Below are 22,545 nucleotides of genomic sequence, written 5' to 3'. Positions count from 1 at the left end.
TATTTTATTGCTTGAAAGTGCTTTTCAGCTCCTGAATAGCGTTTTAAATGCCTTTACAATGTTTGGAATTGTACTAGTTCACTCTAATAATAGTGCTTGGATTTTTAGGTAAGGCCACACTGACTCAAATCAACTATTCAGCTCCTGAATAGCGTTTTCAATGCCTTTACAATGTTTGGAATTGTACTAGTTCACTCCAATAACAGTGCTTGGATTTCAACTAAGGCCACACTGACTCAAATCAACTGTAAATCGTCTAATCCAAACTACTGACAAGATGTAGACATTACATTCTGTTTTTGAGACTTTCATTTTTTTATTGCTTGAAAGTGCTTTTCAGCTCCTGAATAGCGTTTTCAATGCCTTTACAATGTTTGGAATTGTACTAGTTCACTCCAATAACAGTGCTTGGATTTCAACTAAGGCCACACTGACTCAAATCAACTGTAAATCGTCTAATCCAAACTACTGACAAGATGTAGACATTACATTCTGTTTTTGAGACTTTCATTTTTTTATTGCTTGAAAGTGCTTTTCAGATCCTGAACAGCTTTTTTCAATGCATTTGAAACTGTAAATCATCTAATCCAAACTACTGGCAAGATTTAGACATTAGATTCTGTTTTGCTTGTTTTGCAGTGCTTAGATTTCAGCCTAAAACAGGCCACACTGACTCAAATCAACTGTAAATCATCTAATCCAAACTACTGACAAGATTTTGCCATTACATTCTGTTTTAGAGACTTTCATTTCGTTATTGCGTTAAAGTGCTTTTCAGCTCCTGAATAGCGTTTTCAATGTCTTTACAATGTTTGGAATTGTACTAGTTCACTCTAATAATAGTGCTTGGATTTTCAGCTAAGGCCACACTGACTCAAATCAACTGTAAATCGTCTAATCCAAACTACTGACAAGATTTTGCCATTACATTCTGTTTTTGAGACTTTCATTTTTTTATTGCTTTAAAGTGCTTTTCAGATCCTGAACAGCGTTTTTCAATGCATTTGAACTGTAAATCATCTAATCCAAACTACTGGCAAGATTTAGCGATTAGATTCTGTTTAGCTTGTTTTGCAGTGCTTAGATTTCAGCCTAAAACAGGCCACACTGACTCAAATCAACTGTAAATCATCTAATCCAAACTACTGACTAGATTATGCCATTACTTTCTGTTTTAGAGACTTTCGATTCGTTATTGCTTTAAAGTGCTTTTCAGCTCCTGAATAGCGTTTTCAATGCCTTTACAATGTTTTGAATTGTACTAGTTCACTCTAATAATAGTGCTTGGATTTTCAGCTAAGGCCACTGACTCAAATCAACTTTTCAGCTCCTGAATAGCGTTTTCAATGCCTTTACAATGTTTGGAATTGTACTAGTTCACTCCAATAACAGTGCTTGGATTTCAACTAAGGCCACACTGACTCAAATCAACTGTAAATCGTCTAATCCAAACTACTGACAAGATGTAGACATTACATTCTGTTTTTGAGACTTTCATTTTTTTATTGCTTGAAAGTGCTTTTCAGCTCCTGAAAAGCGTTATTCAATGCATTTGAACTGTAAATCATCTAATCCAAACTACTGGCAAAATTTAGCCATTAGATTCTGTTTTGCTTGTTTTGCAGTGCTTAGATTTCAGCCTAAAACAGGCCACACTGACTCAAATCAACTGTAAATCATCTAATCCAAACTACTGACTAGATTATGCCATTACATTCTGTTTTAGAGACTTTCATTTCGTTATTGCGTTAAAGTGCTTTTCAGCTCCTGAATAGCGTTTTCAATGTCTTTACAACGTTTGGAATTGTACTAGTTCACTCTAATAATAGTGCTTGGATTTTCAGCTAAGGCCACACTGACTCAAATCAACTGTAAATCGTCTAATCCAAACTACTGACAAGATGTAGACATTACATTCTCTTTTTGAGACTTTCATTTTTTTATTGCTTTAAAGTGCTTTTCAGATCCTGAACAGCGTTTTTCAATGCATTTGAACTGTAAATCATCTAATCCAAACTACTGGCAAGATTTAGACATTAGATTCTGTTTTGCTTGTTTTGCAGTGCTTAGATTTCAGCCTAAGACAGGCCACACTGACTCAAATCAACTGTAAATCGTCTAATCCAGACTACTGACAAGATGTAGACATTACATTCTGTTTTTGAGACTTTCATTTTTCTATTGCTTGAAAGTGCTTTTCAGCTCATGAATAGCGTTTTAAATGCCTTTACAATGTTTGGAATTGTACTAGTTCACTCTAATAATAGTGTTTGGATTTTTAGCTAAGGCCACACTGACTCAAATCAACTTTTCAGCTCCTGAATAGCGTTTTCAATGCCTTTACAATGTTTGGAATTGTACTAGTTCACTCCAATAACAGTGCTTGGATTTCAACTAAGGCCACACTGACTCAAATCAACTGTAAATCATCTAATCCAAACTAATGACAAGATTATGCCATTACATTCTGTTTTAGAGACTTTCATTTCGTTATTGCTTTAAAGTGTTTTTCAGCTCCTGAATAGCGTTTTCAATGCCTTTACAATGTTTGGAATTGTACTAGTTCACTCTAATAATAGTGCTTGGATTTTCAGCTAAGGCCACACTGACTCAAATCAACTGTAAATCGTCTAATCCAAACTACTGACAAGATGTAGACATTACATTCAGTTTTTGAGACTTTCATTTTTTTATTGCTTGAAAGTGCTTTTCAGATCCTGAACAGCGTTTTTCAATGCATTTGAACTGTAAATCATCTAATCCAAACTACTGGCAAGATTTAGACATTAGATTCTGTTTTGCTTGTTTTGCAGTGCTTAGATTTCAGCCTAAGACAGGCCACACTGACTCAAATCAACTGTAAATCGTCTAATCCAAACTACTGACAAGATGTAGACATTACATTCTGTTTTTGAGACTTTAATTATTTTATTGCTTGAAAGTGCTTTTTAGCTCCTGAATAGCGTTTTCAATGCCTTTACAATGTTTGGAATTGTACTAGTTCACTCCAATAACAGTGCTTGGATTTCAACTAAGGCCACACTGACTCAAATCAACTGTAAATCGTCTAATCCAAACTACTGACAAGATGTAGACATTACATTCTGTTTTTGAGACTTTCATTTTTTTATTGCTTGAAAGTGCTTTTCAGCTCCTGAAAAGCGTTATTCAATGCATTTGAACTGTAAATCATCTAATCCAAACTACTGGCAAGATTTAGCCATTAGATTCTGTTTTGCTTGTTTTGCAGTGCTTAGATTTCAGCCTAAGACAGGCCACACTGACTCAAATCAACTGTAAATCGTCTAATTCAAACTACTGACAAGATGTAGACATTACATTCTGTTTTTGAGACTTTCATTATTTTATTGCTTGAAAGTGCTTTTCAGCTCCTGAATAGCGTTTTAAATGCCTTTACAATGTTTGGAATTGTACTAGTTCACTCTAATAATAGTGCTTGGATTTTTAGGTAAGGCCACACTGACTCAAATCAACTTTTCAGCTCCTGAATAGCGTTTTCAATGCCTTTACAATGTTTGGAATTGTACTAGTTCACTCCAATAACAGTGCTTGGATTTCAACTAAGGCCACACTGACTCAAATCAACTGTAAATCGTCTAATCCAAACTACTGACAAGATGTAGACATTACATTCTGTTTTTGAGACTTTCATTTTTTTATTGCTTGAAAGTGCTTTTCAGCTCCTGAAAAGCGTTATTCAATGCATTTGAACTGTAAATCATCTAATCCAAACTACTGGCAAAATTTAGCCATTAGATTCTGTTTTGCTTGTTTTGCAGTGCTTAGATTTCAGCCTAAAACAGGCCACACTGACTCAAATCAACTGTAAATCATCTAATCCAAACTACTGACTAGATTATGCCATTACATTCTGTTTTAGAGACTTTCATTTCGTTATTGCGTTAAAGTGCTTTTCAGCTCCTGAATAGCGTTTTCAATGTCTTTACAACGTTTGGAATTGTACTAGTTCACTCTAATAATAGTGCTTGGATTTTCAGCTAAGGCCACACTGACTCAAATCAACTGTAAATCGTCTAATCCAAACTACTGACAAGATGTAGACATTACATTCTCTTTTTGAGACTTTCATTTTTTTATTGCTTTAAAGTGCTTTTCAGATCCTGAACAGCGTTTTTCAATGCATTTGAACTGTAAATCATCTAATCCAAACTACTGGCAAGATTTAGACATTAGATTCTGTTTTGCTTGTTTTGCAGTGCTTAGATTTCAGCCTAAGACAGGCCACACTGACTCAAATCAACTGTAAATCGTCTAATCCAGACTACTGACAAGATGTAGACATTACATTCTGTTTTTGAGACTTTCATTTTTCTATTGCTTGAAAGTGCTTTTCAGCTCCTGAATAGCGTTTTAAATGCCTTTACAATGTTTGGAATTGTACTAGTTCACTCTAATAATAGTGCTTGGATTTTTAGCTAAGTCCACACTGACTCAAATCAACTTTTCAGCTCCTGAATAGCGTTTTCAATGCCTTTACAATGTTTGGAATTGTACTAGTTCACTCCAATAACAGTGCTTGGATTTCAACTAGGCCACACTGACTCAAATCAACTGTAAATCGTCTAATCCAAACTACTGACAAGATGTAGACATTACATTCTGTTTTTGAGACTTTCATTTTTTTATTGCTTGAAAGTGTTTTTCAGCTCCTGAAAAGCGTTATTCAATGCATTTGAACTGTAAATCATCTAATCCAAACTACTGGCAAGATTTAGCCATTAGATTCTGTTTTGCTTGTTTTGCAGTGCTTAGATTTCAGCCTAAGACAGGCCACACTGACTCAAATCAACTGTAAATCGTCTAATTCAAACTACTGACAAGATGTAGACATTACATTCTGTTTTTGAGACTTTCATTATTTTATTGCTTGAAAGTGCTTTTCAGCTCCTGAATAGCGTTTTAAATGCCTTTACAATGTTTGGAATTGTACTAGTTCACTCTAATAATAGTGCTTGGATTTTTAGGTAAGGCCACACTGACTCAAATCAACTTTTCAGCTCCTGAATAGCGTTTTCAATGCCTTTACAATGTTTGGAATTGTACTAGTTCACTCCAATAACAGTGCTTGGATTTCAACTAAGGCCACACTGACTCAAATCAACTGTAAATCGTCTAATCCAAACTACTGACAAGATGTAGACATTACATTCTGTTTTTGAGACTTTCATTTTTTTATTGCTTGAAAGTGCTTTTCAGATCCTGAACAGCTTTTTTCAATGCATTTGAAACTGTAAATCATCTAATCCAAACTACTGGCAAGATTTAGACATTAGATTCTGTTTTGCTTGTTTTGCAGTGCTTAGATTTCAGCCTAAAACAGGCCACACTGACTCAAATCAACTGTAAATCATCTAATCCAAACTACTGACAAGATTTTGCCATTACATTCTGTTTTTGAGACTTTCATTTTTCTATTGCTTGAAAGTGCTTTTCAGCTCATGAATAGCGTTTTAAATGCCTTTACAATGTTTGGAATTGTACTAGTTCACTCTAATAATAGTGTTTGGATTTTTAGCTAAGGCCACACTGACTCAAATCAACTTTTCAGCTCCTGAATAGCGTTTTCAATGCCTTTACAATGTTTGGAATTGTACTAGTTCACTCCAATAACAGTGCTTGGATTTCAACTAAGGCCACACTGACTCAAATCAACTGTAAATCATCTAATCCAAACTAATGACAAGATTATGCCATTACATTCTGTTTTAGAGACTTTCATTTCGTTATTGCTTTAAAGTGTTTTTCAGCTCCTGAATAGCGTTTTCAATGCCTTTACAATGTTTGGAATTGTACTAGTTCACTCTAATAATAGTGCTTGGATTTTCAGCTAAGGCCACACTGACTCAAATCAACTGTAAATCGTCTAATCCAAACTACTGACAAGATGTAGACATTACATTCTGTTTTTGAGACTTTCATTTTTTTATTGCTTGAAAGTGCTTTTCAGATCCTGAACAGCTTTTTTCAATGCATTTGAAACTGTAAATCATCTAATCCAAACTACTGGCAAGATTTAGCCATTAGATTCTGTTTTGCTTGTTTTGCAGTGCTTAGATTTCAGCCTAAAACAGGCCACACTGACTCAAATCAACTGTAAATCATCTAATCCAAACTACTGACAAGATTTTGCCATTACATTCTGTTTTAGAGACTTTCATTTCGTTATTGCGTTAAAGTGCTTTTCAGCTCCTGAATAGCGTTTTCAATGTCTTTACAATGTTTGGAATTGTACTAGTTCACTCTAATAATAGTGCTTGGATTTTTAGGTAAGGCCACACTGACTCAAATCAACTTTTCAGCTCCTGAATAGCGTTTTCAATGCCTTTACAATGTTTGGAATTGTACTAGTTCACTCCAATAACAGTGCTTGGATTTCAACTAAGGCCACACTGACTCAAATCAACTGTAAATCGTCTAATCCAAACTACTGACAAGATGTAGACATTACATTCTGTTTTTGAGACTTTCATTTTTTTATTGCTTGAAAGTGCTTTTCAGCTCCTGAAAAGCGTTATTCAATGCATTTGAACTGTAAAACATCTAATCCAAACTACTGGCAAGATTTTGCCATTACATTCGGTTTTTGAGACTTTCATTTCTTTATTGCTTTAAAGTGCTTTTCAGATCCTGAACAGCGTTTTTCAATGCATTTGAACTGTAAATCATCTAATCCAAACTACTGGCAAGATTTAGCCATTAGATTCTGTTTTGCTTGTTTTGCAGTGCTTAGATTTCAGCCTAAAACAGGCCACACTGACTCAAATCAACTGTAAATCATCTAATCCAAACTACTGACAAGATTATGCCATTACATTCTGTTTTTGAGACTTTCATTTTTTTATTGGTTGAAAGTGCTTTTCAGCTCCTGAATAGCGTTTTAAATGCCTTTACAATGTTTGGAATTGTACTAGTTCACTCTAATAATAGTGCTTGGATTTTTAGCTAAGGCCACACTGACTCAAATCAACTTTTCAGCTCCTGAATAGCGTTTTCAATGCCTTTACAATGTTTGGAATTGTACTAGTTCACTCCAATAACAGTGCTTGGATTTCAACTAAGGCCACACTGACTCAAATCAACTGTAAATCGTCTAATCCAAACTACTGACAAGATGTAGACATTACATTCTGTTTTTGAGACTTTCATTTTTTTATTGCTTGAAAGTGCTTTTCAGCTCCTGAAAAGCGTTATTCAATGCATTTGAACTGTAAATCATCTAATCCAAACTACTGGCAAAATTTAGCCATTAGATTCTGTTTTGCTTGTTTTGCAGTGCTTAGATTTCAGCCTAAAACAGGCCACACTGACTCAAATCAACTGTAAATCATCTAATCCAAACTACTGACTAGATTATGCCATTACATTCTGTTTTAGAGACTTTCATTTCGTTATTGCGTTAAAGTGCTTTTCAGCTCCTGAATAGCGTTTTCAATGTCTTTACAACGTTTGGAATTGTACTAGTTCACTCTAATAATAGTGCTTGGATTTTCAGCTAAGGCCACACTGACTCAAATCAACTGTAAATCGTCTAATCCAAACTACTGACAAGATGTAGACATTACATTCTCTTTTTGAGACTTTCATTTTTTTATTGCTTTAAAGTGCTTTTCAGATCCTGAACAGCGTTTTTCAATGCATTTGAACTGTAAATCATCTAATCCAAACTACTGGCAAGATTTAGACATTAGATTCTGTTTTGCTTGTTTTGCAGTGCTTAGATTTCAGCCTAAGACAGGCCACACTGACTCAAATCAACTGTAAATCGTCTAATCCAGACTACTGACAAGATGTAGACATTACATTCTGTTTTTGAGACTTTCATTTTTCTATTGCTTGAAAGTGCTTTTCAGCTCCTGAATAGCGTTTTAAATGCCTTTACAATGTTTGGAATTGTACTAGTTCACTCTAATAATAGTGCTTGGATTTTTAGCTAAGTCCACACTGACTCAAATCAACTTTTCAGCTCCTGAATAGCGTTTTCAATGCCTTTACAATGTTTGGAATTGTACTAGTTCACTCCAATAACAGTGCTTGGATTTCAACTAAGGCCACACTGACTCAAATCAACTGTAAATCATCTAATCCAAACTAATGACAAGATTATGCCATTACATTCTGTTTTAGAGACTTTCATTTCGTTATTGCTTTAAAGTGTTTTTCAGCTCCTGAATAGCGTTTTCAATGCCTTTACAATGTTTGGAATTGTACTAGTTCACTCTAATAATAGTGCTTGGATTTTCAGCTAAGGCCACACTGACTCAAATCAACTGTAAATCGTCTAATCCAAACTACTGACAAGATGTAGACATTACATTCAGTTTTTGAGACTTTCATTTTTTTATTGCTTGAAAGTGCTTTTCAGATCCTGAACAGCGTTTTTCAATGCATTTGAACTGTAAATCATCTAATCCAAACTACTGGCAAGATTTAGACATTAGATTCTGTTTTGCTTGTTTTGCAGTGCTTAGATTTCAGCCTAAGACAGGCCACACTGACTCAAATCAACTGTAAATCGTCTAATCCAAACTACTGACAAGATGTAGACATTACATTCTGTTTTTGAGACTTTAATTATTTTATTGCTTGAAAGTGCTTTTTAGCTCCTGAATAGCGTTTTCAATGCCTTTACAATGTTTGGAATTGTACTAGTTCACTCCAATAACAGTGCTTGGATTTCAACTAAGGCCACACTGACTCAAATCAACTGTAAATCGTCTAATCCAAACTACTGACAAGATGTAGACATTACATTCTGTTTTTGAGACTTTCATTTTTTTATTGCTTGAAAGTGCTTTTCAGCTCCTGAAAAGCGTTATTCAATGCATTTGAACTGTAAATCATCTAATCCAAACTACTGGCAAGATTTAGCCATTAGATTCTGTTTTGCTTGTTTTGCAGTGCTTAGATTTCAGCCTAAGACAGGCCACACTGACTCAAATCAACTGTAAATCGTCTAATTCAAACTACTGACAAGATGTAGACATTACATTCTGTTTTTGAGACTTTCATTATTTTATTGCTTGAAAGTGCTTTTCAGCTCCTGAATAGCGTTTTAAATGCCTTTACAATGTTTGGAATTGTACTAGTTCACTCTAATAATAGTGCTTGGATTTTTAGGTAAGGCCACACTGACTCAAATCAACTTTTCAGCTCCTGAATAGCGTTTTCAATGCCTTTACAATGTTTGGAATTGTACTAGTTCACTCCAATAACAGTGCTTGGATTTCAACTAAGGCCACACTGACTCAAATCAACTGTAAATCGTCTAATCCAAACTACTGACAAGATGTAGACATTACATTCTGTTTTTGAGACTTTCATTTTTTTATTGCTTGAAAGTGCTTTTCAGCTCCTGAAAAGCGTTATTCAATGCATTTGAACTGTAAATCATCTAATCCAAACTACTGGCAAAATTTAGCCATTAGATTCTGTTTTGCTTGTTTTGCAGTGCTTAGATTTCAGCCTAAAACAGGCCACACTGACTCAAATCAACTGTAAATCATCTAATCCAAACTACTGACTAGATTATGCCATTACATTCTGTTTTAGAGACTTTCATTTCGTTATTGCGTTAAAGTGCTTTTCAGCTCCTGAATAGCGTTTTCAATGTCTTTACAACGTTTGGAATTGTACTAGTTCACTCTAATAATAGTGCTTGGATTTTCAGCTAAGGCCACACTGACTCAAATCAACTGTAAATCGTCTAATCCAAACTACTGACAAGATGTAGACATTACATTCTCTTTTTGAGACTTTCATTTTTTTATTGCTTTAAAGTGCTTTTCAGATCCTGAACAGCGTTTTTCAATGCATTTGAACTGTAAATCATCTAATCCAAACTACTGGCAAGATTTAGACATTAGATTCTGTTTTGCTTGTTTTGCAGTGCTTAGATTTCAGCCTAAGACAGGCCACACTGACTCAAATCAACTGTAAATCGTCTAATCCAGACTACTGACAAGATGTAGACATTACATTCTGTTTTTGAGACTTTCATTTTTCTATTGCTTGAAAGTGCTTTTCAGCTCCTGAATAGCGTTTTAAATGCCTTTACAATGTTTGGAATTGTACTAGTTCACTCTAATAATAGTGCTTGGATTTTTAGCTAAGTCCACACTGACTCAAATCAACTTTTCAGCTCCTGAATAGCGTTTTCAATGCCTTTACAATGTTTGGAATTGTACTAGTTCACTCCAATAACAGTGCTTGGATTTCAACTAGGCCACACTGACTCAAATCAACTGTAAATCGTCTAATCCAAACTACTGACAAGATGTAGACATTACATTCTGTTTTTGAGACTTTCATTTTTTTATTGCTTGAAAGTGTTTTTCAGCTCCTGAAAAGCGTTATTCAATGCATTTGAACTGTAAATCATCTAATCCAAACTACTGGCAAGATTTAGCCATTAGATTCTGTTTTGCTTGTTTTGCAGTGCTTAGATTTCAGCCTAAGACAGGCCACACTGACTCAAATCAACTGTAAATCGTCTAATTCAAACTACTGACAAGATGTAGACATTACATTCTGTTTTTGAGACTTTCATTATTTTATTGCTTGAAAGTGCTTTTCAGCTCCTGAATAGCGTTTTAAATGCCTTTACAATGTTTGGAATTGTACTAGTTCACTCTAATAATAGTGCTTGGATTTTTAGGTAAGGCCACACTGACTCAAATCAACTTTTCAGCTCCTGAATAGCGTTTTCAATGCCTTTACAATGTTTGGAATTGTACTAGTTCACTCCAATAACAGTGCTTGGATTTCAACTAAGGCCACACTGACTCAAATCAACTGTAAATCGTCTAATCCAAACTACTGACAAGATGTAGACATTACATTCTGTTTTTGAGACTTTCATTTTTTTATTGCTTGAAAGTGCTTTTCAGATCCTGAACAGCTTTTTTCAATGCATTTGAAACTGTAAATCATCTAATCCAAACTACTGGCAAGATTTAGACATTAGATTCTGTTTTGCTTGTTTTGCAGTGCTTAGATTTCAGCCTAAAACAGGCCACACTGACTCAAATCAACTGTAAATCATCTAATCCAAACTACTGACAAGATTTTGCCATTACATTCTGTTTTTGAGACTTTCATTTTTCTATTGCTTGAAAGTGCTTTTCAGCTCATGAATAGCGTTTTAAATGCCTTTACAATGTTTGGAATTGTACTAGTTCACTCTAATAATAGTGTTTGGATTTTTAGCTAAGGCCACACTGACTCAAATCAACTTTTCAGCTCCTGAATAGCGTTTTCAATGCCTTTACAATGTTTGGAATTGTACTAGTTCACTCCAATAACAGTGCTTGGATTTCAACTAAGGCCACACTGACTCAAATCAACTGTAAATCATCTAATCCAAACTAATGACAAGATTATGCCATTACATTCTGTTTTAGAGACTTTCATTTCGTTATTGCTTTAAAGTGTTTTTCAGCTCCTGAATAGCGTTTTCAATGCCTTTACAATGTTTGGAATTGTACTAGTTCACTCTAATAATAGTGCTTGGATTTTCAGCTAAGGCCACACTGACTCAAATCAACTGTAAATCGTCTAATCCAAACTACTGACAAGATGTAGACATTACATTCTGTTTTTGAGACTTTCATTTTTTTATTGCTTGAAAGTGCTTTTCAGATCCTGAACAGCTTTTTTCAATGCATTTGAAACTGTAAATCATCTAATCCAAACTACTGGCAAGATTTAGCCATTAGATTCTGTTTTGCTTGTTTTGCAGTGCTTAGATTTCAGCCTAAAACAGGCCACACTGACTCAAATCAACTGTAAATCATCTAATCCAAACTACTGACAAGATTTTGCCATTACATTCTGTTTTAGAGACTTTCATTTCGTTATTGCGTTAAAGTGCTTTTCAGCTCCTGAATAGCGTTTTCAATGTCTTTACAATGTTTGGAATTGTACTAGTTCACTCTAATAATAGTGCTTGGATTTTTAGGTAAGGCCACACTGACTCAAATCAACTTTTCAGCTCCTGAATAGCGTTTTCAATGCCTTTACAATGTTTGGAATTGTACTAGTTCACTCCAATAACAGTGCTTGGATTTCAACTAAGGCCACACTGACTCAAATCAACTGTAAATCGTCTAATCCAAACTACTGACAAGATGTAGACATTACATTCTGTTTTTGAGACTTTCATTTTTTTATTGCTTGAAAGTGCTTTTCAGCTCCTGAAAAGCGTTATTCAATGCATTTGAACTGTAAAACATCTAATCCAAACTACTGGCAAGATTTTGCCATTACATTCGGTTTTTGAGACTTTCATTTCTTTATTGCTTTAAAGTGCTTTTCAGATCCTGAACAGCGTTTTTCAATGCATTTGAACTGTAAATCATCTAATCCAAACTACTGGCAAGATTTAGCCATTAGATTCTGTTTTGCTTGTTTTGCAGTGCTTAGATTTCAGCCTAAAACAGGCCACACTGACTCAAATCAACTGTAAATCATCTAATCCAAACTACTGACAAGATTATGCCATTACATTCTGTTTTTGAGACTTTCATTTTTTTATTGGTTGAAAGTGCTTTTCAGCTCCTGAATAGCGTTTTAAATGCCTTTACAATGTTTGGAATTGTACTAGTTCACTCTAATAATAGTGCTTGGATTTTTAGCTAAGGCCACACTGACTCAAATCAACTTTTCAGCTCCTGAATAGCGTTTTCAATGCCTTTACAATGTTTGGAATTGTACTAGTTCACTCCAATAACAGTGCTTGGATTTCAACTAAGGCCACACTGACTCAAATCAACTGTAAATCGTCTAATCCAAACTACTGACAAGATGTAGACATTACATTCTGTTTTTGAGACTTTCATTTTTTTATTGCTTGAAAGTGCTTTTCAGCTCCTGAAAAGCGTTATTCAATGCATTTGAACTGTAAATCATCTAATCCAAACTACTGGCAAAATTTAGCCATTAGATTCTGTTTTGCTTGTTTTGCAGTGCTTAGATTTCAGCCTAAAACAGGCCACACTGACTCAAATCAACTGTAAATCATCTAATCCAAACTACTGACTAGATTATGCCATTACATTCTGTTTTAGAGACTTTCATTTCGTTATTGCGTTAAAGTGCTTTTCAGCTCCTGAATAGCGTTTTCAATGTCTTTACAACGTTTGGAATTGTACTAGTTCACTCTAATAATAGTGCTTGGATTTTCAGCTAAGGCCACACTGACTCAAATCAACTGTAAATCGTCTAATCCAAACTACTGACAAGATGTAGACATTACATTCTCTTTTTGAGACTTTCATTTTTTTATTGCTTTAAAGTGCTTTTCAGATCCTGAACAGCGTTTTTCAATGCATTTGAACTGTAAATCATCTAATCCAAACTACTGGCAAGATTTAGACATTAGATTCTGTTTTGCTTGTTTTGCAGTGCTTAGATTTCAGCCTAAGACAGGCCACACTGACTCAAATCAACTGTAAATCGTCTAATCCAGACTACTGACAAGATGTAGACATTACATTCTGTTTTTGAGACTTTCATTTTTCTATTGCTTGAAAGTGCTTTTCAGCTCCTGAATAGCGTTTTAAATGCCTTTACAATGTTTGGAATTGTACTAGTTCACTCTAATAATAGTGCTTGGATTTTTAGCTAAGTCCACACTGACTCAAATCAACTTTTCAGCTCCTGAATAGCGTTTTCAATGCCTTTACAATGTTTGGAATTGTACTAGTTCACTCCAATAACAGTGCTTGGATTTCAACTAAGGCCACACTGACTCAAATCAACTGTAAATCATCTAATCCAAACTAATGACAAGATTATGCCATTACATTCTGTTTTAGAGACTTTCATTTCGTTATTGCTTTAAAGTGTTTTTCAGCTCCTGAATAGCGTTTTCAATGCCTTTACAATGTTTGGAATTGTACTAGTTCACTCTAATAATAGTGCTTGGATTTTCAGCTAAGGCCACACTGACTCAAATCAACTGTAAATCGTCTAATCCAAACTACTGACAAGATGTAGACATTACATTCTGTTTTTGAGACTTTCATTTTTTTATTGCTTGAAAGTGCTTTTCAGATCCTGAACAGCTTTTTTCAATGCATTTGAAACTGTAAATCATCTAATCCAAACTACTGGCAAGATTTAGCCATTAGATTCTGTTTTGCTTGTTTTGCAGTGCTTAGATTTCAGCCTAAAACAGGCCACACTGACTCAAATCAACTGTAAATCATCTAATCCAAACTACTGACAAGATTTTGCCATTACATTCTGTTTTAGAGACTTTCATTTCGTTATTGCGTTAAAGTGCTTTTCAGCTCCTGAATAGCGTTTTCAATGTCTTTACAATGTTTGGAATTGTACTAGTTCACTCTAATAATAGTGCTTGGATTTTTAGGTAAGGCCACACTGACTCAAATCAACTTTTCAGCTCCTGAATAGCGTTTTCAATGCCTTTACAATGTTTGGAATTGTACTAGTTCACTCCAATAACAGTGCTTGGATTTCAACTAAGGCCACACTGACTCAAATCAACTGTAAATCGTCTAATCCAAACTACTGACAAGATGTAGACATTACATTCTGTTTTTGAGACTTTCATTTTTTTATTGCTTGAAAGTGCTTTTCAGCTCCTGAAAAGCGTTATTCAATGCATTTGAACTGTAAATCATCTAATCCAAACTACTGACAAGATTTTGCCATTACATTCGGTTTTTGAGACTTTCATTTCTTTATTGCTTTAAAGTGCTTTTCAGATCCTGAACAGCGTTTTTCAATGCATTTGAACTGTAAATCATCTAATCCAAACTACTGGCAAGATTTAGCCATTAGATTCTGTTTTGCTTGTTTTGCAGTGCTTAGATTTCAGCCTAAAACAGGCCACACTGACTCAAATCAACTGTAAATCATCTAATCCAAACTACTGACAAGATTATGCCATTACATTCTGTTTTTGAGACTTTCATTTTTTTATTGGTTGAAAGTGCTTTTCAGCTCCTGAATAGCGTTTTAAATGCCTTTACAATGTTTGGAATTGTACTAGTTCACTCTAATAATAGTGCTTGGATTTTTAGGTAAGGCCACACTGACTCAAATCAACTTTTCAGCTCCTGAATAGCGTTTTCAATGCCTTTACAATGTTTGGAATTGTACTAGTTCACTCCAATAACAGTGCTTGGATTTCAACTAAGGCCACACTGACTCAAATCAACTGTAAATCGTCTAATCCAAACTACTGACAAGATGTAGACATTACATTCTGTTTTTGAGACTTTCATTTTTTTATTGCTTGAAAGTGCTTTTCAGCTCCTGAAAAGCGTTATTCAATGCATTTGAACTGTAAATCATCTAATCCAAACTACTGGCAAAATTTAGCCATTAGATTCTGTTTTGCTTGTTTTGCAGTGCTTAGATTTCAGCCTAAAACAGGCCACACTGACTCAAATCAACTGTAAATCATCTAATCCAAACTACTGACTAGATTATGCCATTACATTCTGTTTTAGAGACTTTCATTTCGTTATTGCGTTAAAGTGCTTTTCAGCTCCTGAATAGCGTTTTCAATGTCTTTACAACGTTTGGAATTGTACTAGTTCACTCTAATAATAGTGCTTGGATTTTCAGCTAAGGCCACACTGACTCAAATCAACTGTAAATCGTCTAATCCAAACTACTGACAAGATGTAGACATTACATTCTCTTTTTGAGACTTTCATTTTTTTATTGCTTTAAAGTGCTTTTCAGATCCTGAACAGCGTTTTTCAATGCATTTGAACTGTAAATCATCTAATCCAAACTACTGGCAAGATTTAGACATTAGATTCTGTTTTGCTTGTTTTGCAGTGCTTAGATTTCAGCCTAAGACAGGCCACACTGACTCAAATCAACAGTAAATCATCTAATCCAAACTACTGACAAGATTTTGCCATTACATTCTGTTTTAGAGACTTTCATTTCGTTATTGCGTTAAAGTGCTTTTCAGCTCCTGAATAGCGTTTTCAATGTCTTTACAATGTTTGGAATTGTACTAGTTCACTCTAATAATAGTGCTTGGATTTTTAGGTAAGGCCACACTGACTCAAATCAACTTTTCAGCTCCTGAATAGCGTTTTCAATGCCTTTACAATGTTTGGAATTGTACTAGTTCACTCCAATAACAGTGCTTGGATTTCAACTAAGGCCACACTGACTCAAATCAACTGTAAATCGTCTAATCCAAACTACTGACAAGATGTAGACATTACATTCTGTTTTTGAGACTTTCATTTTTTTATTGCTTGAAAGTGCTTTTCAGCTCCTGAAAAGCGTTATTCAATGCATTTGAACTGTAAATCATCTAATCCAAACTACTGACAAGATTTTGCCATTACATTCGGTTTTTGAGACTTTCATTTCTTTATTGCTTTAAAGTGCTTTTCAGATCCTGAACAGCGTTTTTCAATGCATTTGAACTGTAAATCATCTAATCCAAACTACTGGCAAGATTTAGCCATTAGATTCTGTTTTGCTTGTTTTGCAGTGCTTAGATTTCAGCCTAAAACAGGCCACACTGACTCAAATCAACTGTAAATCATCTAATCCAAACTACTGACAAGATTATGCCATTACATTCTGTTTTTGAGACTTTCATTTTTTTATTGGTTGAAAGTGCTTTTCAGCTCCTGAATAGCGTTTTAAATGCCTTTACAATGTTTGGAATTGTACTAGTTCACTCTAATAATAGTGCTTGGATTTTTAACTAAGGCCACACTGACTCAAATCAACTTTTCAGCTCCTGAATAGCGTTTTCAATGCCTTTACAATGTTTGGAATTGTACTAGTTCACTCCAATAACAGTGCTTGGATTTCAACTAAGGCCACACTGACTCAAATCAACTGTAAATCGTCTAATCCAAACTACTGACAAGATGTAGACATTACATTCTGTTTTTGAGACTTTCATTTTTTTATTGCTTGAAAGTGCTTTTCAGCTCCTGAAAAGCGTTATTCAATGCATTTGAACTGTAAATCATCTAATCCAAACTACTGGCAAAATTTAGCCATTAGATTCTGTTTTGCTTGTTTTGCAGTGCTTAGATTTCAGCCTAAAACAGGCCACACTGACTCAAATCAACTGTAAATCATCTAATCCAAACTACTGACTAGATTATGCCATTACATTCTGTTTTAGAGACTTTCATTTCGTTATTGCGTTAAAGTGCTTTTCAGCTCCTGAATAGCGTTTTCAATGTCTTTACAACGTTTGGAATTGTACTAGTTCACTCTAATAATAGTGCTTGGATTTTCAGCTAAGGCCACACTGACTCAAATCAACTGTAAATCGTCTAATCCAAACTACTGACAAGATGTAGACATTACATTCTCTTTTTGAGACTTTCATTTTTTTATTGCTTTAAAGTGCTTTTCAGATCCTGAACAGCGTTTTTCAATGCATTTGAACTGTAAATCATCTAATCCAAACTACTGGCAAGATTTAGACATTAGATTCTGTTTTGCTTGTTTTGCAGTGCTTAGATTTCAGCCTAAGACAGGCCACACTGACTCAAATCAACAGTAAATCGTCTAATCCAGACTACTGACAAGATGTAGACATTACATTCTGTTTTTGAGACTTTCATTTTTCTATTGCTTGAAAGTGCTTTTCAGCTCCTGAATAGCGTTTTAAATGCCTTTACAATGTTTGGAATTGTACTAGTTCACTCTAATAATAGTGCTTGGATTTTTAGCTAAGTCCACACTGACTCAAATCAACTTTTCAGCTCCTGAATAGCGTTTTCAATGCCTTTACAATGTTTGGAATTGTACTAGTTCACTCCAATAACAGTGCTTGGATTTCAACTAAGGCCACACTGACTCAAATCAACTGTAAATCATCTAATCCAAACTAATGACAAGATTATGCCATTACATTCTGTTTTAGAGACTTTCATTTCGTTATTGCTTTAAAGTGTTTTTCAGCTCCTGAATAGCGTTTTCAATGCCTTTACAATGTTTGGAATTGTACTAGTTCACTCTAATAATAGTGCTTGGATTTTCAGCTAAGGCCACACTGACTCAAATCAACTGTAAATCGTCTAATCCAAACTACTGACAAGATGTAGACATTACATTCTGTTTTTGAGACTTTCATTTTTTTATTGCTTGAAAGTGCTTTTCAGATCCTGAACAGCTTTTTTCAATGCATTTGAAACTGTAAATCATCTAATCCAAACTACTGGCAAGATTTAGCCATTAGATTCTGTTTTGCTTGTTTTGCAGTGCTTAGATTTCAGCCTAAAACAGGCCACACTGACTCAAATCAACTGTAAATCATCTAATCCAAACTACTGACAAGATTTTGCCATTACATTCTGTTTTAGAGACTTTCATTTCGTTATTGCGTTAAAGTGCTTTTCAGCTCCTGAATAGCGTTTTCAATGTCTTTACAATGTTTGGAATTGTACTAGTTCACTCTAATAATAGTGCTTGGATTTTTAGGTAAGGCCACACTGACTCAAATCAACTTTTCAGCTCCTGAATAGCGTTTTCAATGCCTTTACAATGTTTGGAATTGTACTAGTTCACTCCAATAACAGTGCTTGGATTTCAACTAAGGCCACACTGACTCAAATCAACTGTAAATCGTCTAATCCAAACTACTGACAAGATGTAGACATTACATTCTGTTTTTGAGACTTTCATTTTTTTATTGCTTGAAAGTGCTTTTCAGCTCCTGAAAAGCGTTATTCAATGCATTTGAACTGTAAATCATCTAATCCAAACTACTGACAAGATTTTGCCATTACATTCGGTTTTTGAGACTTTCATTTCTTTATTGCTTTAAAGTGCTTTTCAGATCCTGAACAGCGTTTTTCAATGCATTTGAACTGTAAATCATCTAATCCAAACTACTGGCAAGATTTAGCCATTAGATTCTGTTTTGCTTGTTTTGCAGTGCTTAGATTTCAGCCTAAAACAGGCCACACTGACTCAAATCAACTGTAAATCATCTAATCCAAACTACTGACAAGATTATGCCATTACATTCTGTTTTTGAGACTTTCATTTTTTTATTGGTTGAAAGTGCTTTTCAGCTCCTGAATAGCGTTTTAAATGCCTTTACAATGTTTGGAATTGTACTAGTTCACTCTAATAATAGTGCTTGGATTTTTAGCTAAGGCCACACTGACTCAAATCAACTTTTCAGCTCCTGAATAGCGTTTTCAATGCCTTTACAATGTTTGGAATTGTACTAGTTCACTCCAATAACAGTGCTTGGATTTCAACTAAGGCCACACTGACTCAAATCAACTGTAAATCGTCTAATCCAAACTACTGACAAGATGTAGACATTACATTCTGTTTTTGAGACTTTCATTTTTTTATTGCTTGAAAGTGCTTTTCAGCTCCTGAAAAGCGTTATTCAATGCATTTGAACTGTAAATCATCTAATCCAAACTACTGACAAGATTATGCCATTACATTCTGTTTTAGAGACTTTCATTTCGTTATTGCTTGAAAGTGTTTTTCAGCTCCTGAATAGCGTTTTCAATGCCTTTACAATGTTTGGAATTGTACTAGTTCACTCTAATAATAGTGCTTGGATTTTCAGCTAAGGCCACACTGACTCAAATCAACTGTAAATCATCTAATCCAAACTACTGACAAGATTTTGCCATTACATTCGGTTTTTGAGACTTTCATTTCTTTATTGCTTTAAAGTGCTTTTCAGATCCTGAACAGCGTTTTCCAATGCATTTGAACTGTAAATCATCTAATCCAAACTACTGGCAAGATTTAGACATTAGATTCTGTTTTGCTTGTTTTGCAGTGCTTAGATTTCAGCCTAAGACAGGCCACACTGACTCAAATCAACTGTAAATCGTCTAATCCAAACTACTGACAAGATGTAGACATTACATTCTGTTTTTGAGACTTTAATTATTTTATTGCTTGAAAGTGCTTTTTAGCTCCTGAATAGCGTTTTCAATGCCTTTACAATGTTTGGAATTGTACTAGTTCACTCCAATAACAGTGCTTGGATTTCAACTAGGCCACACTGACTCACATCAACTGTAAATCGTCTAATCCAAACTACTGACAAGATGTAGACATTACATTCTGTTTTTGAGACTTTCATTTTTTTATTGCTTGAAAGTGTTTTTCAGCTCCTGAAAAGCGTTATTCAATGCATTTGAACTGTAAATCATCTAATCCAAACTACTGGCAAGATTTAGCCATTAGATTCTGTTTTGCTTGTTTTGCAGTGCTTAGATTTCAGCCTAAGACAGGCCACACTGACTCAAATCAACTGTAAATCGTCTAATTCAAACTACTGACAAGATGTAGACATTACATTCTGTTTTTGAGACTTTCATTATTTTATTGCTTGAAAGTGCTTTTCAGCTCCTGAATAGCGTTTTAAATGCCTTTACAATGTTTGGAATTGTACTAGTTCACTCTAATAATAGTGCTTGGATTTTTAGGTAAGGCCACACTGACTCAAATCAACTATTCAGCTCCTGAATAGCGTTTTCAATGCCTTTACAATGTTTGGAATTGTACTAGTTCACTCCAATAACAGTGCTTGGATTTCAACTAAGGCCACACTGACTCAAATCAACTGTAAATCGTCTAATCCAAACTACTGACAAGATGTAGACATTACATTCTGTTTTTGAGACTTTCATTTTTTTATTGCTTGAAAGTGCTTTTCAGCTCCTGAATAGCGTTTTCAATGCCTTTACAATGTTTGGAATTGTACTAGTTCACTCCAATAACAGTGCTTGGATTTCAACTAAGGCCACACTGACTCAAATCAACTGTAAATCGTCTAATCCAAACTACTGACAAGATGTAGACATTACATTCTGTTTTTGAGACTTTCATTTTTTTATTGCTTGAAAGTGCTTTTCAGATCCTGAACAGCTTTTTTCAATGCATTTGAAACTGTAAATCATCTAATCCAAACTACTGGCAAGATTTAGACATTAGATTCTGTTTTGCTTGTTTTGCAGTGCTTAGATTTCAGCCTAAAACAGGCCACACTGACTCAAATCAACTGTAAATCATCTAATCCAAACTACTGACAAGATTTTGCCATTACATTCTGTTTTAGAGACTTTCATTTCGTTATTGCGTTAAAGTGCTTTTCAGCTCCTGAATAGCGTTTTCAATGTCTTTACAATGTTTGGAATTGTACTAGTTCACTCTAATAATAGTGCTTGGATTTTCAGCTAAGGCCACACTGACTCAAATCAACTGTAAATCGTCTAATCCAAACTACTGACAAGATTTTGCCATTACATTCTGTTTTTGAGACTTTCATTTTTTTATTGCTTTAAAGTGCTTTTCAGATCCTGAACAGCGTTTTTCAATGCATTTGAACTGTAAATCATCTAATCCAAACTACTGGCAAGATTTAGCGATTAGATTCTGTTTAGCTTGTTTTGCAGTGCTTAGATTTCAGCCTAAAACAGGCCACACTGACTCAAATCAACTGTAAATCATCTAATCCAAACTACTGACTAGATTATGCCATTACTTTCTGTTTTAGAGACTTTCGATTCGTTATTGCTTTAAAGTGCTTTTCAGCTCCTGAATAGCGTTTTCAATGCCTTTACAATGTTTTGAATTGTACTAGTTCACTCTAATAATAGTGCTTGGATTTTCAGCTAAGGCCACTGACTCAAATCAACTTTTCAGCTCCTGAATAGCGTTTTCAATGCCTTTACAATGTTTGGAATTGTACTAGTTCACTCCAATAACAGTGCTTGGATTTCAACTAAGGCCACACTGACTCAAATCAACTGTAAATCGTCTAATCCAAACTACTGACAAGATGTAGACATTACATTCTGTTTTTGAGACTTTCATTTTTTTATTGCTTGAAAGTGCTTTTCAGCTCCTGAAAAGCGTTATTCAATGCATTTGAACTGTAAATCATCTAATCCAAACTACTGGCAAAATTTAGCCATTAGATTCTGTTTTGCTTGTTTTGCAGTGCTTAGATTTCAGCCTAAAACAGGCCACACTGACTCAAATCAACTGTAAATCATCTAATCCAAACTACTGACTAGATTATGCCATTACATTCTGTTTTAGAGACTTTCATTTCGTTATTGCGTTAAAGTGCTTTTCAGCTCCTGAATAGCGTTTTCAATGTCTTTACAACGTTTGGAATTGTACTAGTTCACTCTAATAATAGTGCTTGGATTTTCAGCTAAGGCCACACTGACTCAAATCAACTGTAAATCGTCTAATCCAAACTACTGACAAGATGTAGACATTACATTCTCTTTTTGAGACTTTCATTTTTTTATTGCTTTAAAGTGCTTTTCAGATCCTGAACAGCGTTTTTCAATGCATTTGAACTGTAAATCATCTAATCCAAACTACTGGCAAGATTTAGACATTAGATTCTGTTTTGCTTGTTTTGCAGTGCTTAGATTTCAGCCTAAGACAGGCCACACTGACTCAAATCAACTGTAAATCGTCTAATCCAGACTACTGACAAGATGTAGACATTACATTCTGTTTTTGAGACTTTCA

Source organism: Osmerus mordax, chromosome 10 (assembly GCF_038355195.1).
Source record: "Osmerus mordax isolate fOsmMor3 chromosome 10, fOsmMor3.pri, whole genome shotgun sequence".
NCBI classification, from domain to species: domain Eukaryota; kingdom Metazoa; phylum Chordata; class Actinopteri; order Osmeriformes; family Osmeridae; genus Osmerus; species Osmerus mordax.
This window is presented reverse-complemented; position numbering follows the sequence as displayed.